General features: G+C 44.0%; 1 protein-coding gene across 13 annotated transcripts in view; it reads left to right on the top strand.

The window, feature by feature from the left end:
* The first annotated feature begins 219 nt into the window (after window positions 1–219).
* The window catches only part of NLRC5 (NLR family CARD domain containing 5), an 88909-nt gene continuing 70567 nt past the window's right edge, over window positions 220–18561 (top strand). For 12 of the 13 annotated variants that reach the window (XM_030297114.1, XM_036064233.1, XM_030297118.1 and 9 more), the window contains exon 1: window positions 221–286. The gene's annotated coding sequence lies outside the window, so the exon portion shown is untranslated. Of the gene's footprint in view, window positions 287–18561 lie in introns of all 13 variants that reach the window. The other variant, XM_036064234.1, reaches the window with a different exon arrangement.

Here is an 18561-nt window from a genome sequence, read left to right as displayed (position 1 = left end):
CAGCGATCTGACCCCTTCGCGCGCGCGCGCTCCTCTGCCTCAGTTTCGCCTCCGCGGAAGCGGCGAGCGCCCGCCGCGCCCCTCGGGGGTGTGCCCGGGTCCCGCCGCCCCGCCGGCGGCGCCCAGGAACGGCGGTGCGCCCCCGCCCAGCCGGCGCGCGCGTGGTCTCCGCACCTCGGGTCCACGTGATTTCCCGGCAGCGGCCTCCGGCTCCCGGCACTGCCCCGCAGCTCTCCGCGCTGGCTTTCAGTTTCGTGCGCAGCGCGCTGGGGAAGGAGCGCAGCCGGTGAGTAGCGAGCGCGCCGGGGGGCCGCGGCGCAGGCCGGGTGGGCGGCGCGGGGAGGTGGCGGTGCCCCGGGGCTCTGGGCGGGAGACCCCGAAGGTCGCCGGCTGGCCGGGTGGAAGGACTGACGGACGGGTGGACAGATGGGGCGCCCGGGGCCGGGCGGCGCTCCGCCTGCCGCCCGGAGAAGTTTGGGGCATTGGGTGCGAGCCGCAGAGGAAGGCAGGTCGGGGTCCCCCCCGCCCCGCCCCCGGGCCAAGGGACGGGGGACGCGGCTGCGCTCGCCTTTCTCCGCACCCTCCCAACGCCCCTATCACCTCCTGGAACTTTAACTTTTAATTGCTTTTTAAAGAATTAAAAAAAAAAAAAGAATTAAAGATGTGGGAGATGGGTGGGGGGTGGACGAAATACATAAAGGTAATTAAGAAGTACTAAAAGTTTGCTTTGGATACACAAGATAAGTAAGTCCTAGAGACCTTCTGTACAGCATACAGCCTATAGTCCACACACACACACACACACACACACACACACACACACACACACAGGGCGAGAGGAAACTTTTGGAGGTGATGGTGGGTTTATGGCATGGATTGTGGTGATGATCTCACAGGTGTATATTTTCTTGCAACCTCATCAGGTTGTATACATTAAATACACACAGCTTTTTCTGTGTCAGTCATACTTCACTGAAGTGCTTTACAGAAAAGCGGTACAAACTTTCAGTTACAAAATAACTCACGCAGATGAAAAGTAATGTGTATTGTAATGGTGACAAAGGGCAGCTACAGGTGTAGAGAGGTCGGACACCTGAAACTAATATGACATTGTATGCCGACTGTACTTCGATAATCATTTGTTTTAAAAAGAATTACAGGGGCGCCTGGGTGGCGCAGTCGGTTAAGCGTCCGACTTCAGCCAGGTCACGATCTCGCGGTCCGTGAGTTCGAGCCCCGCGTCGGGCTCTGGGCTGATGGCTCAGAGCCTGGAGCCTGTTTCCGATTCTGTGTCTCCCTCTCTCTCTGCCCCTCCCCCGTTCATGCTCTGTCTCTCTCTGTCCCAAAAATAAAAAAATTAAAACGTTGAAAAAAAAATAAAATAAAATAAAAAAAATAAAAAGAATTACAGAAGCCACGCTGCTCGTCACGCACAATTCAGTCTTTTTTGCCGAAAAATGCTTTTTTGTTACCATGCCACACTTACAGAATAGAGGGAACAGAGTTGGGTTGAGCCAGATGAGAAGCCTCATGTAACCACCACGCCAACCTTCTGCCGCCCATTTTCGTCTCTACCACACCTCATTATTTATCTTTTTAGTTTAGAGAGAAAGAGAGAGTGGGGGAGAAGGGAGGGGAGAGAGGGAGAGAGACTCAAGCAGGCTCCCCCCGCTGAGCGTGGGGCTCTGCCTGACACTCTGAGATCATTATGACCGAAGTGGAAACCGAGAGTGGCTTGCTCAACCCGCAGAGCCACTCAGGCGCCCCTACCACACCTCATTTTGAAACAAATTTCAAACAGACATCACAGCATTTCAACTGAAATATCTCAGAATGTACTAAAAGATAAGGAATCTTAAAAAATATAATAATAACCACACCGTCTGAAGACTGTAAGCATTTTAACGGTAATTTCTTAATGTCAAATTTCCCGCCTATTTCTAATGAACAGTTTAACCCCATAGTAAGTGAAGACATAGGAGCATTTTGTTATCTGCTTTTTTGCACTTTATGTGGTTTTTAGACATTTTTCTCACTCAGGAGGTCAGGACATGGAGTTTGCTGAGGTGGCCGTTTGGGGAGGTATGGGAGGGATCCCTACCTGAAGCATGCTTTGCATCTGTTTTGTAAGTTGGGGATCCTTACATTTCCTTTTTAAAAGATTGGGGGTTTGGAGACTCAAAAAACAGTTTGAAGGGACACCTGGGTGGCTCAGTCGGCTCAGGCCCTGATCTCACGGTTTGTGAGTTGGAGCCCCATGTCAGGCTCTATGCTGACAGCTCAGAACCTGGACCCTGCTTCGGATTCTGTGTCTCCCTCTCTGTCTGTCCCCTCCCCCGCTTGCACGCATGCTCTCTCTCTCTCTCTCTCTTTCTGTCTCAAAAATAAATAAATATTAAAAAAACACACAGTTTGAAAATCAGCACTTCCTAGTCTCCCAAACCTGGGGGTGGTGGGATGTGGGATGTACCCCAGGCCTGTACCGAGAGCCTCATCCCTCCAAATTGCTTTTCCTTCTAAGAAGCAATAAGCCCAGAAAGGCACTTGGCTGGGTCCCCCACTGGAGAACACAGCAGAAGGGAAGCTGATTATTGTAGGGTGCATCCAAGCTCCTCCCCAGTATGCCTTCCTCAAACATGGCTGAACTCTAGTGCCAACTGGCCATTGATCGTGGCCACCTGCCTTGTCTCCATAGCACGGCACGCAGCTGGGTACCTGGCGGGGGAGGCGGGCAGACCAGGGCTCTCAGCACCTTGTATCTGCGGGGTGACCATGAACTAACATCTCTCAGAAGCTCAGTTTCTTATCCGTGAAATGGGGATGATAATGTGTCCTGCAGAGGGTGCTTCATGGTTAGATGAGATGAGACCTGCCCCAGGGCGTGGTCAAACCTCAAAGCACCGCACAAGCATGCGGAGAGCCGTGGGTCCTTGATGAAGGTGGATGAGCAGAGGAGAAAGTCTCTGGAAGTGTTTCACAATTAAAAAAAAAAAAAAAAAGTTGCAGAGGTGACTGGATGTGTGGCAGGCCAAGTAGTCTCTGCACATACAGCGCCCTGCTGAGGAAAATTCCACAGAACTCCTTAGTATGTTTATTCCTGTCTGTTATGGATTGAGTTGTGTCCTTCTTGAAAAAGATATGTTGAAGTCCTAACCGCGCCCCCCCCCCAGTATTTCTGAATGTAACTTTATTTAGAGATAAGGTCGTAGCAGATGCCATTGGTTAAGATGAGGTCATACCAGAGTAAGTGGGCCCTTAATTCGCTATGACTGGTGTCCCTATAAGAGAAGAGGTCAGCACACAGTGAGGTGACAGCCATGTGACAACAGACGCAGAAGTCAGAATGATGTATCTATGAGGCAAGGAGCCCCAAGGATTGCCAGCCACTTCCAGAAGCCAGAAAAGGCAAGGAAGGATCTTCCCCTGGAGGATACTTTGTTACAAGTCTAGCCAGCTAGGAAGCAAATTCACAATCCCCAAACCTCTCTTCTGCCTTCCACACAGAGTCGACTGAGGGTTAAGCAAATTGATACAAGTGCCAATACTTTGTAAAGACTTTTTTTTAAAATGTTACTTATTTTTGAGAGAGAGGGTGCAGGTGGGGAAGAGGAGGGGGTGGAGGGGGAGACAGAGGATCTGAAGCCGGCTCTGCACTGACCGCAGAGAGCCCGATGTGGGGCTCAACTTGATGAACTGCGAGATCACCCCCTGAGCCAAGGTCAGACACTCAACCAACCGAGCCACCCAGGCGCCCCATAAAAACTTGTTGTAGGTGTTCTAAGGACACAAACTACTGGTGTCCTTTGCCAGGTCTATTTTTGTGTTGCTGGTAGCCCACAGGTCTACCTTGGCTGAAATCTAGTCTGGAAGGAAAAGGCCCAGATGATTTGCGAAGAAACAAAGAATTGAAAAATTGATCACTTTGGCTGTGGGTGCAGGATTTCTAGAGAAGGGAAGATTTTTGGTCCCTCCGGTCACCCTGGAGAACATGTCTCTCCCACACACTGTACTTAAAACCATTGCAAAAGCGGTGAGGCAGACAAGCGCTTGGTTACATGTGGGACTTGTTACCTGTAAATCAGGCATCCTTGTGTAACCTGCATGCTATCTGGAGTACTTGGGTCCTTCAGAGCTGGGTGAAGTTGGCACGGACCCCCCTTCTGTTCCTTTGGGAAGCCCTAAGTGGTCTTTAGCTCTCTGTGAATCTGGAGGGTGGAGGTAGGTATGATCTTAGTTCTGGCTATCTCTGACCCTAGACTCTTCTTCCGCTCTGCGGACGTCCTTTCTCCCTAGTGGACCAAGGCATGAAACCAGTCATTTTCCTGGGATAGGGGGATGAGAGGCCTGGGGAAATGTGAGTTCACTCATTTGTGCTGCTTCCAGCCTGACTCTCTGTGATGGGACTCCTGCTCCATCCTTTGGGTCACTCCAGAGTCTTCTGGTAAATTCTCAGACTCAGGAGTCTTCCCCAGAAAGGTTTTGCACAGCCCTTCTCGCTGAGATGCTCTGATGTTTGGCAAAGGAGAACTTCAAAGAGCCTTGAGAGAACATTGGCTTGACCTCAGATTGTCTCTGTTTTCCCTTTGGTTACTTCCAGTCTTTTTTCTATGTGTGTATATTCATATTTTTAAATAGACTCATATGTAAAAATATACATATACTTTTTAAATGTTTTTATGAGAGAGATTGAGAAAAAGCATGAGTGGGGGAGAGGGACAGAGGAGAAGAGAGAAAGAGAGAGAGAGAGGGGAGAATCTTAACAGGTTCCATGCCCAGCACAGAGCCTGATGCAGGGCTCTATCTCATGACCCTGGGATCATGACCTGAGCTGAAATCAAGAGTCAAATGCTCAACCAAGTGAGCCATCCAAGTGCCCCTGGAATTATACCTTTTAAACTACAATGGAATTATATGTTACAGGAAAAGTACATCCTATCTCATTTTTTAAATTATTTCATTTTTTAGTAGCTAATACATTCATATAGTAAAATAATATAAAACCTACAAATAGGTATATAATGGAAAGTAACTCTCCCTCCCTCCTCTTTCTCCCAGCCACCTGGTTACTTTCCTGAAGGCAACCAATGTTATTAGGTTCTTATGTCTCCTTCCAAAGATACTTCAAGTGGGCCTTTACAAATATATATGTGTGTGTGTGTGTGTGTGTGTGTGTGTGTGTGTGTGTGTATGTATACACACACACATATACTGTATATATACAAATATATATATATTTTCCCCCCTTCTCACAAATAGTGGTATGCTCTAGAGAGTGTTTTTTATCTTTTTTGTTTTTGGGGGGGTTTTAAAAAATGTTTTATTTACTTTTGAGAGAGAGCACAAGCAGGGAAAGGGCAGAGAGAGAGGGGACAGAGGATCCAAAGCAAGTTCTGTGCTGACGGCAGTGACCCCAATGCAGGGCTCAAACTCAGACTGTGAGATCATGACCTGGGCCGAAGTCGGATGCTCAACCTACTGAACCCCCCAGGTGCCCCTTTATCTTTTTAAAAATGTGATGTAATTTGGAAATCTTCCCACATCACCACAAAACAAAAAAGCTGCTTTTTTCTTTTTAGCCGCTAAATAGTATTTCTCTGTTATGGTTGTTCCACAATTAATTTAACCGTTATTGGGCATCTAGGGTGTTTCCTGTCTCTTGCTGTCCCTAACAGTGCTGTAGTGAATATCTCTGTTCAGTCATCATGTGTGCGTATTCTCACATATGCAACGTTTGCAAGGCCAAAGGGAATATGCAGTTTGAGCTTTAATGAATATGGCAAATTACCCTCCTTACGTGTTGGACTAATGCTCACTCCCAGCAGCTATGTGTGAGGGGACCTGCTTCCCACACCCCGCCCCCCAAACACACGTGTTATCAAACTTTTCCATATTTGCAGACCTGCGAGATGAATAATGGTGTCTTTCCCCCCAGTTTCTCTTATCTTTTCAAATATTTAAGCGTCATTTGTAGTTCTTTTTCCATCATCTGCCTCTTTGTACCCTTTGTCCACTTTCCACTGGGTTGTTGGTCTTTTTCCTACTTAGCTGTAAATAAAACCACTGTACATATTAAGGAAATTGGCTCGTTGTCTGTAATATGAACATACTGGAACTTTAAGTGGCCACATAGTTGTCCATAGAATGGCGGAACCATATCCACTTTTTTAAGCATTGGTCTTGTTTTCTTCTACTACATGTGGACTGTTTCCTTTCTTTTATATGAAAAACAAAATGTGACATTTTAAATTTTTTTTAATGTTTTTTAATTTATTTTTGAAGGAGAGAGAGAGAGAGAGACAGAGCATGAGTGGGGGAGGAGCAGAGAGAGAGGGAGACACAGAATTCGAAGCAGGCTCGAGGCCCTGAGCTGTCAGCACAGAGCCTGACGCGGGGCTCGAACTCACGAACCATGAGATCATGATCTGAGCCGAAGTCGGACGCTCAACCGACTGAGCCACCCAGGTGCCCCCCAAAATGTGACATTTTAATTCTTTCCCAGCCCTACCCCCGCCCCCGCCCCAGATTCCTCTCAGGAAGGGAAGTATTTTGGGGAAAATACCTTGATAGGATTGGAGAGAGTGGGGCCTGGGTACAAAGTGGTCAGCAAGGACCAGGGTGTGGGGGATGGGACAGACTCTGCATGGAACATGTGAGTGGGGTGGGGGTACGAGGGGTGGGTACTGTATTTGCTCCTAAGAGAAGGGAGGAGAGGGAGAGAGGCTGGGCCACCCAGGGAGGAGACCCCCCGGAAACTTCTGGGGGGTAGGATGGCCAGAGGGCATTTTTGGTGGGGTGATGCCCCCTTCTCCACGTGAGGGGGGTACCGCCAGCACAGATGCCCGCCTGGCTCCGCCCAGTGATCAATTGCCCGTTCAGCACAAGTTTCTGTAACATGTCAGGTCCTGTGCTGGGCACTCGGTTATAGCCGACAACACGACAAAGTCTCACTGATGTGCCAACAGAAAAAAGGCAACGAACAATTGCATGGAGATGTGCGGTTGTGGAGAGGCGGTGACCGCGGTAAAGAAAGACTAGGTAGGTGAGGGGGTAGGCGGAGGGCGCAGGAAAGGTTGTGTGTGGAGACGCCAGGCATGGCCTTCTCATGAGGGGCACCTGGGACAATTGGGGGGAGTGAGGCAGGGAGCCATGAACCATTATGGTGTCTGGAGGAAGAGGGAACCAGGCAGAAGCTGTGGCAAAAAGCAAAAGGAGGAGGAGGAGGGGAGGGAGAAAGGGAGGGGAGGAGAAACAGGAGAAGTTTAAAGTCCTCTGTGCTCACAGTGCTTCTTGTGAGTGAATTTTTTGCGTGTAATTTAACAAAAGGCTGGACCTGCACTGGAGGCGACCTCATGACTACAGCCGCCCATCCCCTCCCCTGCGGGGAGACCTGGACAGACCCTAATCTTCCCAAGGCCACAGTATTCCAGGTGGCTTGGTGTCTGAGCCAGTGCATCTGTATCCGGAAAGGTGTCTGACATCCAGCGCTGTGATGACCATCCTGGCAGCTAGAGCTTTTCACGTTCTGGATTATTTCCTTAGGCTATGTTCTCAACGTGGACTTTTTTTTTTTTTTTAAGTTTACTTATTTATTTGGAGAGAGAGCAAGTGCTCTGGGAGGAGGGGCAGAGAGAGAGAGAGAGAGAGGAAGAGAGAAAATCAGAAGCAGGCTCTGAGCACTGTCAGCGTGGAGCCCGATGTGGGGTTCGACCCCATGAACTGCGAGATCATGACCTGAGCAGAAATCAAGAGTCTGCTGCTTAACTGACTGAGCCACCCAGATGCCCCTCAGGGTGGACTTCTAAAGGAATATATGGACTTTATGAAGTTAAAATACATATAACATAAAATTTGCCATCTTAACCATTTTAACCACTTGAAATATTCAGTGGTGTTATGTCCATTCACACTGTTGTGCAGCCATCACCCCCATCCACCCCCAGAACTCTTCATTTTGTAAAACCAAATCTCTATGCCCATTGCCCAGTAACTCTCCAGCAACCCCTCCCCGGTCCCCAGCATCACCGCTCTACCTTCTGTCTCTAAGGATTTGATACTCGATGTACCTCATATAAGTGCGGTCATACAGTATTTGTCTTTTTGTGACTGGCTTATTTCACCTAGCATAATATCCTCAAGGGTTAGCCATATTGTATATTGCAGGATTTCCTTCGTTTTTAAAGCTGAATAGTATTCCTCTGTATGAATATGCCACATTTTGCTTGTCCGTTCCTCCATTGATGGACACTTGGGTTGCTTCCATGTTTTAGCTGTTGCAGATAATGCTGCTATGATCATGGGTGTACAAATATCTCTTTGAGACTCTGCATTCAGTTCTTTTGGGTGTATGCTCAGAAGCAGAATTGCTGGGTCATATGGTAATTCTGTTCTTAGTTTTTTGGGGGGAATCACCATCCTGTTTTCCACAGTGGCTGTACCATTTTAGAGGCCCACCAGCAGTGCTCAGGCATTCCAATTTCTCTACGTCTTCGCCAGCACCTGTTGTTTTCAGTTTTGTGTGTGTGTGTGTGTGTGTGTGTGTGTGTGTGTGTGTGTGTGTTTATAGTAGCCATCCTAATGGGTGTGAGGTGGGATCTGTGTCTATAGTTTTGCTTTGCCTTTCCCTGATGGCACTTATTGGCCATTCATAGGCCTTTTTTGGAGAAACATCTCTTCAAGTCCTTTGCCCAATTTTGAATTGTCTTTTTGTTGTTCAATTCCAGGCATTTAGTTTTGTTATTGAATTTTAGGCATTCTGTGTATATTCTGATGATAAATCCCTTATCAAATATATGTTTTTCAAATAGTTTCTCCCGTTCTGTGGGTTGCCTTTTTACTCTGGGGCTAGTGTCTTTTGATGCATGGAAGTTTTAAAATTTTCATGAAGTCCAAAAGTACAATTTTGTAAAGTCCAAGATATATATTTGGTTACCTGTGCCTTTGGGATCATATCCAAGAAATCATTGCCAAATCCATGGTGGTTCAGCTTTAGTCCTATGTTTTCTTCTAAGAGTCTTGCTGTTTTGAGTCTTGTAGTTAGGCCCTGGACCCATTTTGAGTTAATTTTGTATGTGGCATAAAGTAAGGGTCCAATTTCATCCTTGTGCGTGCAGATGTCCAGTTTCCCCAGCACCATTTATTGAAGACTGCCCTTTCCCCATTGAATGGACCTGACACCTTTGTAAAAACTCATTAGGCCATATATGCAAAGGTTTATTTCTGGGCCTTCTATTCTATTCCATTAGTCTATACAGTTAACCCTTGAACAATGTGGGGGTTAGGGGTGCTGACCTCTGGGCAGTCAAAAATCCGTGTATCACTTTTTGACTCCCCACCTACTGATGGCAAACTGTTGAGCAGAAGCTTTACCAGTAGCATAAGCAGTCGATTAACACATATTTTGTATGTTATACGTATTCAATACTGTATTTGTATGATAAAGTAAGCTAGAGAAAACAAATGTGAGGAAAATCACGAGGAAGAGAAAATATATTTACAGTACTGTACCGTACTGTAAATTGATAAATTTTGTATTTATCAAAAAAAATTCTTGTAGAAATGGACTCATGCAATTCAAACGCATCTTATTCAAGAGTCAATTATATGTCTATTTTTATGTCAATACCACATTGTTTTGATTTAGTTTGTAGTAAGTTTTGAAATCAGAAATTATGAGACCTTCTTTTTCAGGATTTTTTTTTTATTTTGGCTATTTGGGGTCCCTTGAGATTCCATATGAGATTCCATTTTAAGATGGGTTTTTCTGTTTCTGCAAATCACATCATTGGGGTTCTGGTGGGAATTTTCTTGAATCTGTAGATTGCTTTGGATAATATTGACATTTTAATGTTATGAAGTCTTCCATTCCATGAACCTACAATGTGTTTCCATTCATTTATGCTTCTAATTTCTTTTGGTAATGTTTTGTAGTTTTCATTGTACATGGTTTTCACCTCGTATGTTAATTTTTAAGTATTTTATTATTTTTGATGCAATTGTATATGGAATCATTTTTGTAATTTCCTTTTCAGATTCTACATCGTTTGTGACTAGAAATGCAACTGACTTTTGTGTGTTGACTTTATATCCTGCGACTTTGCCAAATTCATGCATTAGTTCTAATGGTTTATCTGTGCAGTCTAGGATTTTCTACATGCAAGAATATTGTATATCATCTGCAAACAGATAATTTCACTTCTTCCTTTCTGATTTAGATGCATTTTGTTTCTTTTTCTTACTTAATTTCACTGGCTAAAAATTCCGCTACTATATTGAATAGAAGTGGGGAAAACAGACACCCTTGTCTGTTCCTTATTTTAGAGGAAAAGCTTTTAATCTTCCACCACTGAATATAATGTTTCCTGTGAGTTTTTCATTCGTGGCTTTTATTATGTGAATTTTTTCATTCATGGATTTTATTATTATTATTATTTTATTTGTATTATGGCTTTTATTATGGCTTTTATTATGCTTTTTATTATTTGTTGAGTTTTAAAATTTTTTAGTATTTATTTATTTTTGAGGCGGGGGAGAGGAGGAGAGGAGCAGAGAGAGAGGGAGACACAGAATCCGAAACAGGTTCCGGGCTCTGAGCTGTCGGCACAGAACCCGATGTGGGGCTCGAACCCACAGATTACGAGATCATGACCTGAGCCAAAGCTGGATGCTCAACCGACTGAGCCACCCAGGTGCCCCCTTAGTTTGTTGAGTTTAAAAAAAATAATGAAACCATGTTGAATTTTGTCAAATGGCGTTTTCTGCATCTCGATCGAGATGATTATGTGGGGTTTTTTTCTTCCTTTTGTTGATGTGGTGTATTCCATTGATCAATTTTCATGTGGTAAATCATCCTTGCGTTCCAGGAATGAATCCCACTTGGTCATGGTGTATAATCCTTTTAATAGGCTTTGCATTTGTCTTGATATTATTTTGAGTATTTTCACATTAACGTTTATAAGGAATATTAGTCTGTAGATTTCTTTTTTTTTTTTTAATTTTTTTTTTCAACGTTTATTTATTTTTGGGACAGAGAGAGACAGAGCATGAACGGGGGAGGGGCAGAGAGAGAGGGAGACACAGAATCGGAAACAGGCTCCAGGCTCTGAGCCATCAGCCCAGAGCCTGACGCGGGGCTCGAACTCACGGACCGCGAGATCGTGACCTGGCTGAAGTCGGACGCTTAACCGACTGCGCCACCCAGGCGCCCCTAGTCTGTAGATTTCTTATAGTGTCTGTATCCTGGCTTTGGTATCAGGGTTATGCTGACCTCATAAGTATGTTAGGAAGTGTATCCTCCTCTGCAATTTTTGGAAAAGTTTGAGAAGAATTGGTATTAGTTCTTTAAAGGTGTGATAGAATTCACCGGTGAAACCATCAGGTCCAGGGCTTTTCTTTGTTGGGAGACTTTGGATTTCTGATTTAATCTCCTTATTAGGAGATTACAGGTCTATTCAGATTTTCTATTATTCATGAGTTAGTCTTGGTAGGTTGTATGTTCCTAGAAATTTCTCCATTTTATCTAGGTTTCCCAATTTGTTGAAATATAATTGTTCATAGTACTCTCTTATAATCCTTATTATTTCTGTAGAATTGGTAGTAATACTACGACTTTCAGTTATGACTTTAGTAAATTGAATCTTCTCTCTTTTTTTCTTTATCTTTCTAAAAGTGTGTCAGTGTTGTTGATCTTTTTTAAGAGCTGACTTTGGTTTCATTGATTTTTCTCTATTGTTTTTCTGTTCTCTATTTCCTATACTTCTGCTCTAATATTTATTATTTCCCCTTTTCTGCTGGTTTTGGTTTCAGTTTGTTCTTTTTCTAGTTCCTTAAATTATAAACTTAATCTGTTGATATGAGACCTTTCTTGTATTTTAATGTAAGCATTCATTTAACACTGCCTTCACTGGATCCCACGCATTTTGGTATGTTATGTTTTTTATTTCATTTATTTCTAAGTATTTTCTAATCTCTTTTGTGATTTCCTATTTGCTCTATTGGTTAAGTGTGTGGTTTAGGGGAGTCTCAGTGGTTCAGTTGGTTGAGCATCCAAGTGTGGAGTCTGCTTGGGATTATCTCTCTCCGTCTCTCTCAACCCCCTCATCCCCTCCTCCCTCCTCCCGTTCTCGCTCTCTCTCATAGTAAATAAACTTTAAAAAAAAGTGTGTGGTTTAATTTTGACAATTTTGTGAATTTTCCAATTTTCTTTGTTATTGATTTCTCTTCATCTTATGGTCAGAGAAGAAACTTTGTGTGATATCTATCTTTTAAAATCTATGAAGACTTGGGGCACCTAGGTAGCTCAGTCTGTTTAAGTGTCTGGCCCTTGGTTTCAGCTCAGGTCCTGATCTCATGATTCATGAGATCAAGCCCCATCTTGGGCTCCACTCTGACAGCTCGGAGCCTACTGGGATTCTCTCTCTCTCATACACACACACACACACACACACACACACACACACACACACACTCCCTCTACCCCTCTCCTGCTCACACACCCACACACTCTCTCTCGAAATAAATAAACTTTAAAAATAAAATCTACTGAGACTTAATGTGTGGCCTAAAATATGGTCTATCCTGGGAAATGTTGCTTGTGCACTTGAGAAGAATGTGTATGCTGTTGTTGGGTTGAGTGTCCTATATATGTCTGTCTAGTTGGTTGATTGTATGCTTAAGTCCGCTATTTCCTTATGTCTCTTCTTCTGGTTGTTCTATCCATTATTGTGAGTTGGGCATTATCATCTCCAAATATTACCATAAAACTGTCTATTTCTCCATTTTGGTGGTCTGTCGTTAGGCATGTAATGTTTACAATTGTTACATCTCCTTGCTGTGTTGAAGCTTTTATTATTATATAATGTCCTTCTTTGTCCCTTATAACCTTTTTTGTTTTAAAGTCTGTTTTCTGTGATATTAATATCGCCATTCCTACTCTCTTTTGGTTATTCTTTGCATAGAATGTCTTTTTCCATTTTTTAACTTTCAATCTGTTTTTGTCTTTGTATCTCAAGTAAGTCTCTTGTAGACAGCATATAATTGAATCGTGTGTTTTTATCCATTCTGCCAATCTCTGTGTTTTGTTTAGAGAGTTAATCCATTTACATTTAACATGATTACTGACAAAGAGGGACTTATTTCTGTCATTGTACTATTTGTTCTTAATATGCTCTACAGCTTTTTTGTCCCTCACTTCTTGCATTGTCTTCTTTTGTGTTTAGTTAATATTTTGTAGTGAAATGTTTAAATTTTTTCTCAATTTCCTTTTGTCTATATTCTATAGCTTTATTCTTTGTGGTTGCCATGAGAATGACATTTAACATCCTGAAGTTACAACATTCTAATTTGATTTTATAGTAGCTTAACTTCAGTAGCATACAGAAACTCTACTTCTTTACAGCTCTGTCCCTACCCCTTTTGGTTGTTGATGTCACAAAATTACAACCTTATACATTGTGTACCCCAAAACATAAACTACTAACTCCTTCAAATATATTCATTTCCTAAATTATGTAGAAAACAAGATTTAGAGTTTCCAACCAAAGTTACAACGATACTAGCTTTTACACCAATAATTGTTTTCCTTTAAATATACTAGACTCTTAAATCCTGTAGAAAGCAAAAAGTACAATTACAAACCATCATTACAATACTAGATTTTATAATTGCCTATGTATTTACCTTTGTTTCTCCATACAGCTTCAGAATAATGTGTAGCATCTGCAGGACTTCCTTGAGCATTTCTCATAAGGCAGGTCTAGTGGTCATAAATGCCCTCAACTTTTGTTTATCTGGGAATGTCATGATTTCTCCCTCACTTCCAAAGGACAGTTTTGCCAGATGCAGGGTTTTTCGTTAATAGGGTTTTTTTTTTTTCTTGTATCACTTTGAATATATCTGCCCACTGTCTTCTAGCCTCCCAAGTTTCTGATGAGAAATCTACACATAATTTTATTGAGAATCCCTTGTATGTGATGGTTTTCTTCTTTCTTGCAGCTTTCAAGATTCACTTTTGGTTTTGGCTTTTGAAAATATGATTATCATGTGTCTTGGTTGGATTCCTTTGAGTTCACCTTACTTGGAGTTTGTTGCACTTCTTGAATGTTTATATTCATGCCTCTCATCCAATTAGGGAAGTGTTCCACCATTATTTCTTCAAATATTCTCTCTGCCCTCTTTTCTTCCCCCTCTTCACCTCTGGGACTCCCGCAATGTGCATGCTGGTCCGCTTAATGATGTGCAGGTCCCTTAGGCTCTGTTTGCTTTTTTTCAATCTTTTTTTCTTTTTGTTCATCAGCTTCGATAATTTCCATTGCCCTGTCTTTAAGTTTACTGATTCTTCTGCCTGTTCAGATCTGCCTTTGAATCCCTCTAGTGAATTTTCCAATTCAGTAATTGTACTTGTCAGTTTCAGAATTTCTTTTTGGTTTCTTTTTATCTCTTTATTGATTTTTTTTTCATTTTGTTCACATATCGCTTTCTTGAATTTCTGCACCTATTTCTTTAGTTCTCTGAGCATTTAAGACAGTTTTTTAAAGATTTTATTTTTAAGCAATCTCCACACCCAGTGTGAGGCTGGAACCAACAACCCAAGATCAAGAGTTGCATGTTCCACTGACTGAGCCAGCCAGGCTCCCTTTAAGACAGTTGTTTTAAAATCATTGTCTGAGATATCTGCCATGAAGTCTTTCTCAGGGAGAGTCTGTTGGTGTTTTTTTTCCCCCTTGAATGAGTCATACTTTCCCGTTTCTTCATATGGTTTGTGATTTTTTTGGTTGAACACTGGACATTTGAATATAATAATGTGGTATCTCTGGAAATCAGATTCTCTCCTTTCCCCAGAGTTTTCTGGGATTTTTGTTACTGTTTTTGGTTATCGTGTGTGTGTGTGTGTGTGTGTGTGTGTGTGTGTGTGCTGTCTTTGTGCTGACGAGCAGTCTGAGGTGTAAATCTAATGTCTTCTTGTGTTTTTGCTGAGGTTTCCTTGGGCATATGTGGTCACTTTCTAATTTTCTCCTTATGTACAGATTCTGTGTCCTAGTCTTTAATGTCTAGCTCCAGCAAGGGGAGAAGGGGAAAATAATGGTGGGATCAAAGGGGTCTAGCCCTTTAAATCTCCTGACAGTTTAACTGGAGGGAGAGGATTTTGCAACAATGAGGGGAGGTACAACAACAATGACTACCTGCCTTTTTTTTTTTTTCTGCACCTGTGATCAGAAGCAATAATCAGCAATCAGAGCACAAATCTCCAATATTTGGAGGACAAGGTCCTTTTTACTCACCCTGATTCTTCCAGGCTGTGTGCAGGCTGCTTCAGGAACATATGCACAGCTGTCTGCCATGTGACCAGGTTTGGGGTATGGAGAGCCGCTACTGTGCTTAGAGCTGGAATTGACCAAAATTAACCACAATTTACCACCGAGACCTTCCCGTGGAAGTGGGAAGTCTTCTTCAAAGGCTTCAGAGCTCCCCAACAATTCCATCAGACAGATTGTGCTCGTGCAAGTGTTGTCTAGGTGGGGAGAGAGAGTCCTGGTGCTTCCTACTCTGCCATCTTCCAGAATTCTCTCCTTGACCTTTATTTTTAAACTGTTTGTTTCTAAATTTCTCCCCTGTGCAAATGTAGAGGCTGCAGGCAGCTGGGAAATTGCATGATGCCCCAACACCCATGTCCTTGGTGGAGGGATAGAGCCTGTACCGTCACCCAATCCCCATCAGTCCTTTGCCTTGGTGATTCTTTCTGCTCCTCATGGCAAAATGGAGGCAGCATTCAAACCCTGGGAAGCTGGTCCTCTGAGGCATTTGGATCTTGTTGTAAAGAGAAATAATTTGCTACTTATGTGTCTTCGTGGTAGTCTTTTCCCTGAGTTCTTAAGGGTGTCCTGCGTATTGCTGGGCCTCAGCATCCTCCTCTTGAAATGGACAGGTCAGTGTTGCCCCAAAGAGAGACATATCCAGTAGGAGTCAACACGATTATTTTAGGAGGTGTGCGGTCAGGGCTTTCATGCAAATTGAATCATAAAGTGAGAACATTGTCATCTTTTCAGTTCTCATTAATCCTTCCTGATTAGTCAAGGAGAAAGTCTCCGTTGGTGCTGAATTAGTGCTTCTCACACTCCTGGTCTCCTTTTCAGCAACGGGAGTCCAGGCCCCAGGTCAGAGCCCTGGGCAGGTGGTAACTTCTTCTAGTTCAACAGCACCATTTTTTTTTTTCCTTGAGGGTTATCTTCTGTTCATGGTGAGCCATAGTTTAGAAATAAAGTTAAATGGGAGATGATTTTTAGAAAAGTTTTAAAGAAGTGACATTCTTCTGATTCTTGGATCAGGCAAAAATGTCCTCCACTATGGGTAAAGAGTCATAGAAATTGTATGCCTCTCCCTAATGGGTGAAATCGTGAGATATAAACTTTAAGTTTTATTTTTGCAATGTTTAGGACTTCTTAAGTAACTGGTTATTTTTTGTAAGCAGAAAAATAATAAAGATCTATGGAAATGGGAATTTCCTTTGGAAAGAAGACCATTCGTTGAAGGTAGTATGGTGCTTCAGTTAGTAAAAAGTCTCTGGATAGGTTTTATTTCACCCATTTATTTAAAAATTGTCCGTTTTTCACTGAGGTATAATTAACATAGGACATTATATTAGTTTCAGGTGGACAACTTAATGATTCAATATTGATATATATTGCAAAATGATGTCCACAATAAGTGACATCCATCCCTCCCATAGTTACAGAAAATTTTTTTTCTTGTGTTGAGGACTTTGAAGATCGGTCTCTTAATGATTTTCAAATATGCAATAGAATATTATGAACTGTAGTCATCCTGCTGTGTATTATATCCTCGTGATGTGTTTATTTTATAACCAAAAGTCGGTACCTTTTGATTTCCTTCACCCATTTTGCCCACCCCCACCAGCACTCCTTGGCAACTAATCTGTTCTCTGGATCTTTTGTTTGGTTGGTTGGTTGGTTGGCTGGCTGGCTAGGTTTTTTTTTTTTTTTTTTTTTAACTCCATGTGTGAGTGAGATCCTATGGTATTTCCCCTTCTCTGACTGACTTTGTCCCGCAGAAATCCCGAAACTAAATTCCTTTGGGATTCTCACCAAAGGATGGTTGGAGACAGAGGGGATTTCCAGACCTTGGCTTCCTTTCCAGTTTGGTGGAACTGTGCTGAGCCCGGGCCTGTGTGAGAGCAGCTGGGAGAGCCACAGAGCCTGCCAAGGAACAGGCTGGAGGTGGAAGTGTTAGTCATTGGGGGATACCCACAGGGTTTCGTCTAAATACGGCTGTCTTGGTGGCTTTCCTGTCCCCAACCTTTCAGAGGGCAAGAATCACTTGGGTCTGGTTTACTGGAGAAGCAGGGTGCCAAGTGCAAGGGAACACAGAACCAGTCTCCCCCAGCTGGGAGTGGAGAACTGGTGTCATCGTGCCTAGAATATTAGTTCCCAAGCTTGTCAGCACATGAGAATCACATGGGGAACTTCCAGAAGTACCGATGCTGATGTTCCACCCCTAGAGACGATGCTGTTATTGGCCCAGGGTGTGGCCCTTTGGAATTTTTGAAAGCACCCCCCCCCCCATTATTCTAACGTGCAAACAAGTTGGTGAACTCCTGACGTGACCTGACAGATCCCAGGAGAGCCTTCTGGAGGCCCAGGAACATGTTGGGTAAAAGCCTCATGGAGGCGTCACCAGCCACTTCATGTGGGTGCTGGGCCCAAGCTGCCAGGGCTGAGTGGGAGAGGCAAGGTCCCCTGCTGGCTCTAGGGCACCCCGATCCCAGAGGAGAGCTCAAGCCTTTTGAGCAGGAAGGTGGTAGGGGTGAAGGAGGTGACTTAAAGCCTAGTGATACGGGCTGGGACCCAGATTCCCCAGTTTGCAGTGAGGAGAAGAGAGAGGCCTCGTTGGATTTGGGACAGGTACCACCCAGGCCTGAGGCCCAGGGTGTAGGCTTGGGCTGCTCCACCCTCTCTGGATCCCTCCCCACCCCCCACCCGTGCACCCCACCCCCTAGAGGGGCTGCAAGGCCAGGAGACCTTTGTTCACCTGCCCGCTCTCTAGAAGTGGCCTGGGCAGATCCCCTCACTGCTGGGAGCCTCAGTTTCTGCATCAATAAAGGCCTGTAACTGAGTTTAAGTCCTGGAGGAGCCTGACATTGTGAGGATAATGAAGATGGTGGTTTTCAAAGGAACAGTCACCCCCACGTCCTCATCCCCCCACAGGGGTCCTGTGTCAAGGACCCCTCTTGTCTGCTCCACTGGCTTTTGTGGTTGAGGGAGGAAATGGCTGCCAACATCTTTATTTATTTTAATGTTTATTTCTGAGAGGGAGAGAGCAAGTACGCGCACGCAAGTCGGGGAGGGGCAGAGAGAGAGGGAGACACAGGATCCAAAGCAGGCTCCAGGCTCTGAGCTGTCAGCACAGAGCCCGCTGCAGGGCTCAAACTCATGAACTTCAAGATCATGACCTGAGCCTAAGTCAGATGCCCAACTGACTGAGCCACCCGGCTGCCCCTTCTGCTAACATCTTTCTGAAGGTGTCCCCCCAGGGAACCCTCCAGTGAAAAGA

The sequence above is a fragment of the Lynx canadensis genome, chromosome E2, assembly GCF_007474595.2.
Source record: "Lynx canadensis isolate LIC74 chromosome E2, mLynCan4.pri.v2, whole genome shotgun sequence".
Classification (NCBI taxonomy): domain Eukaryota; kingdom Metazoa; phylum Chordata; class Mammalia; order Carnivora; family Felidae; genus Lynx; species Lynx canadensis.
The sequence above is the reverse complement of the archived record's forward strand: the minus strand, read 5'-3'. Positions and strand labels throughout refer to the sequence as shown.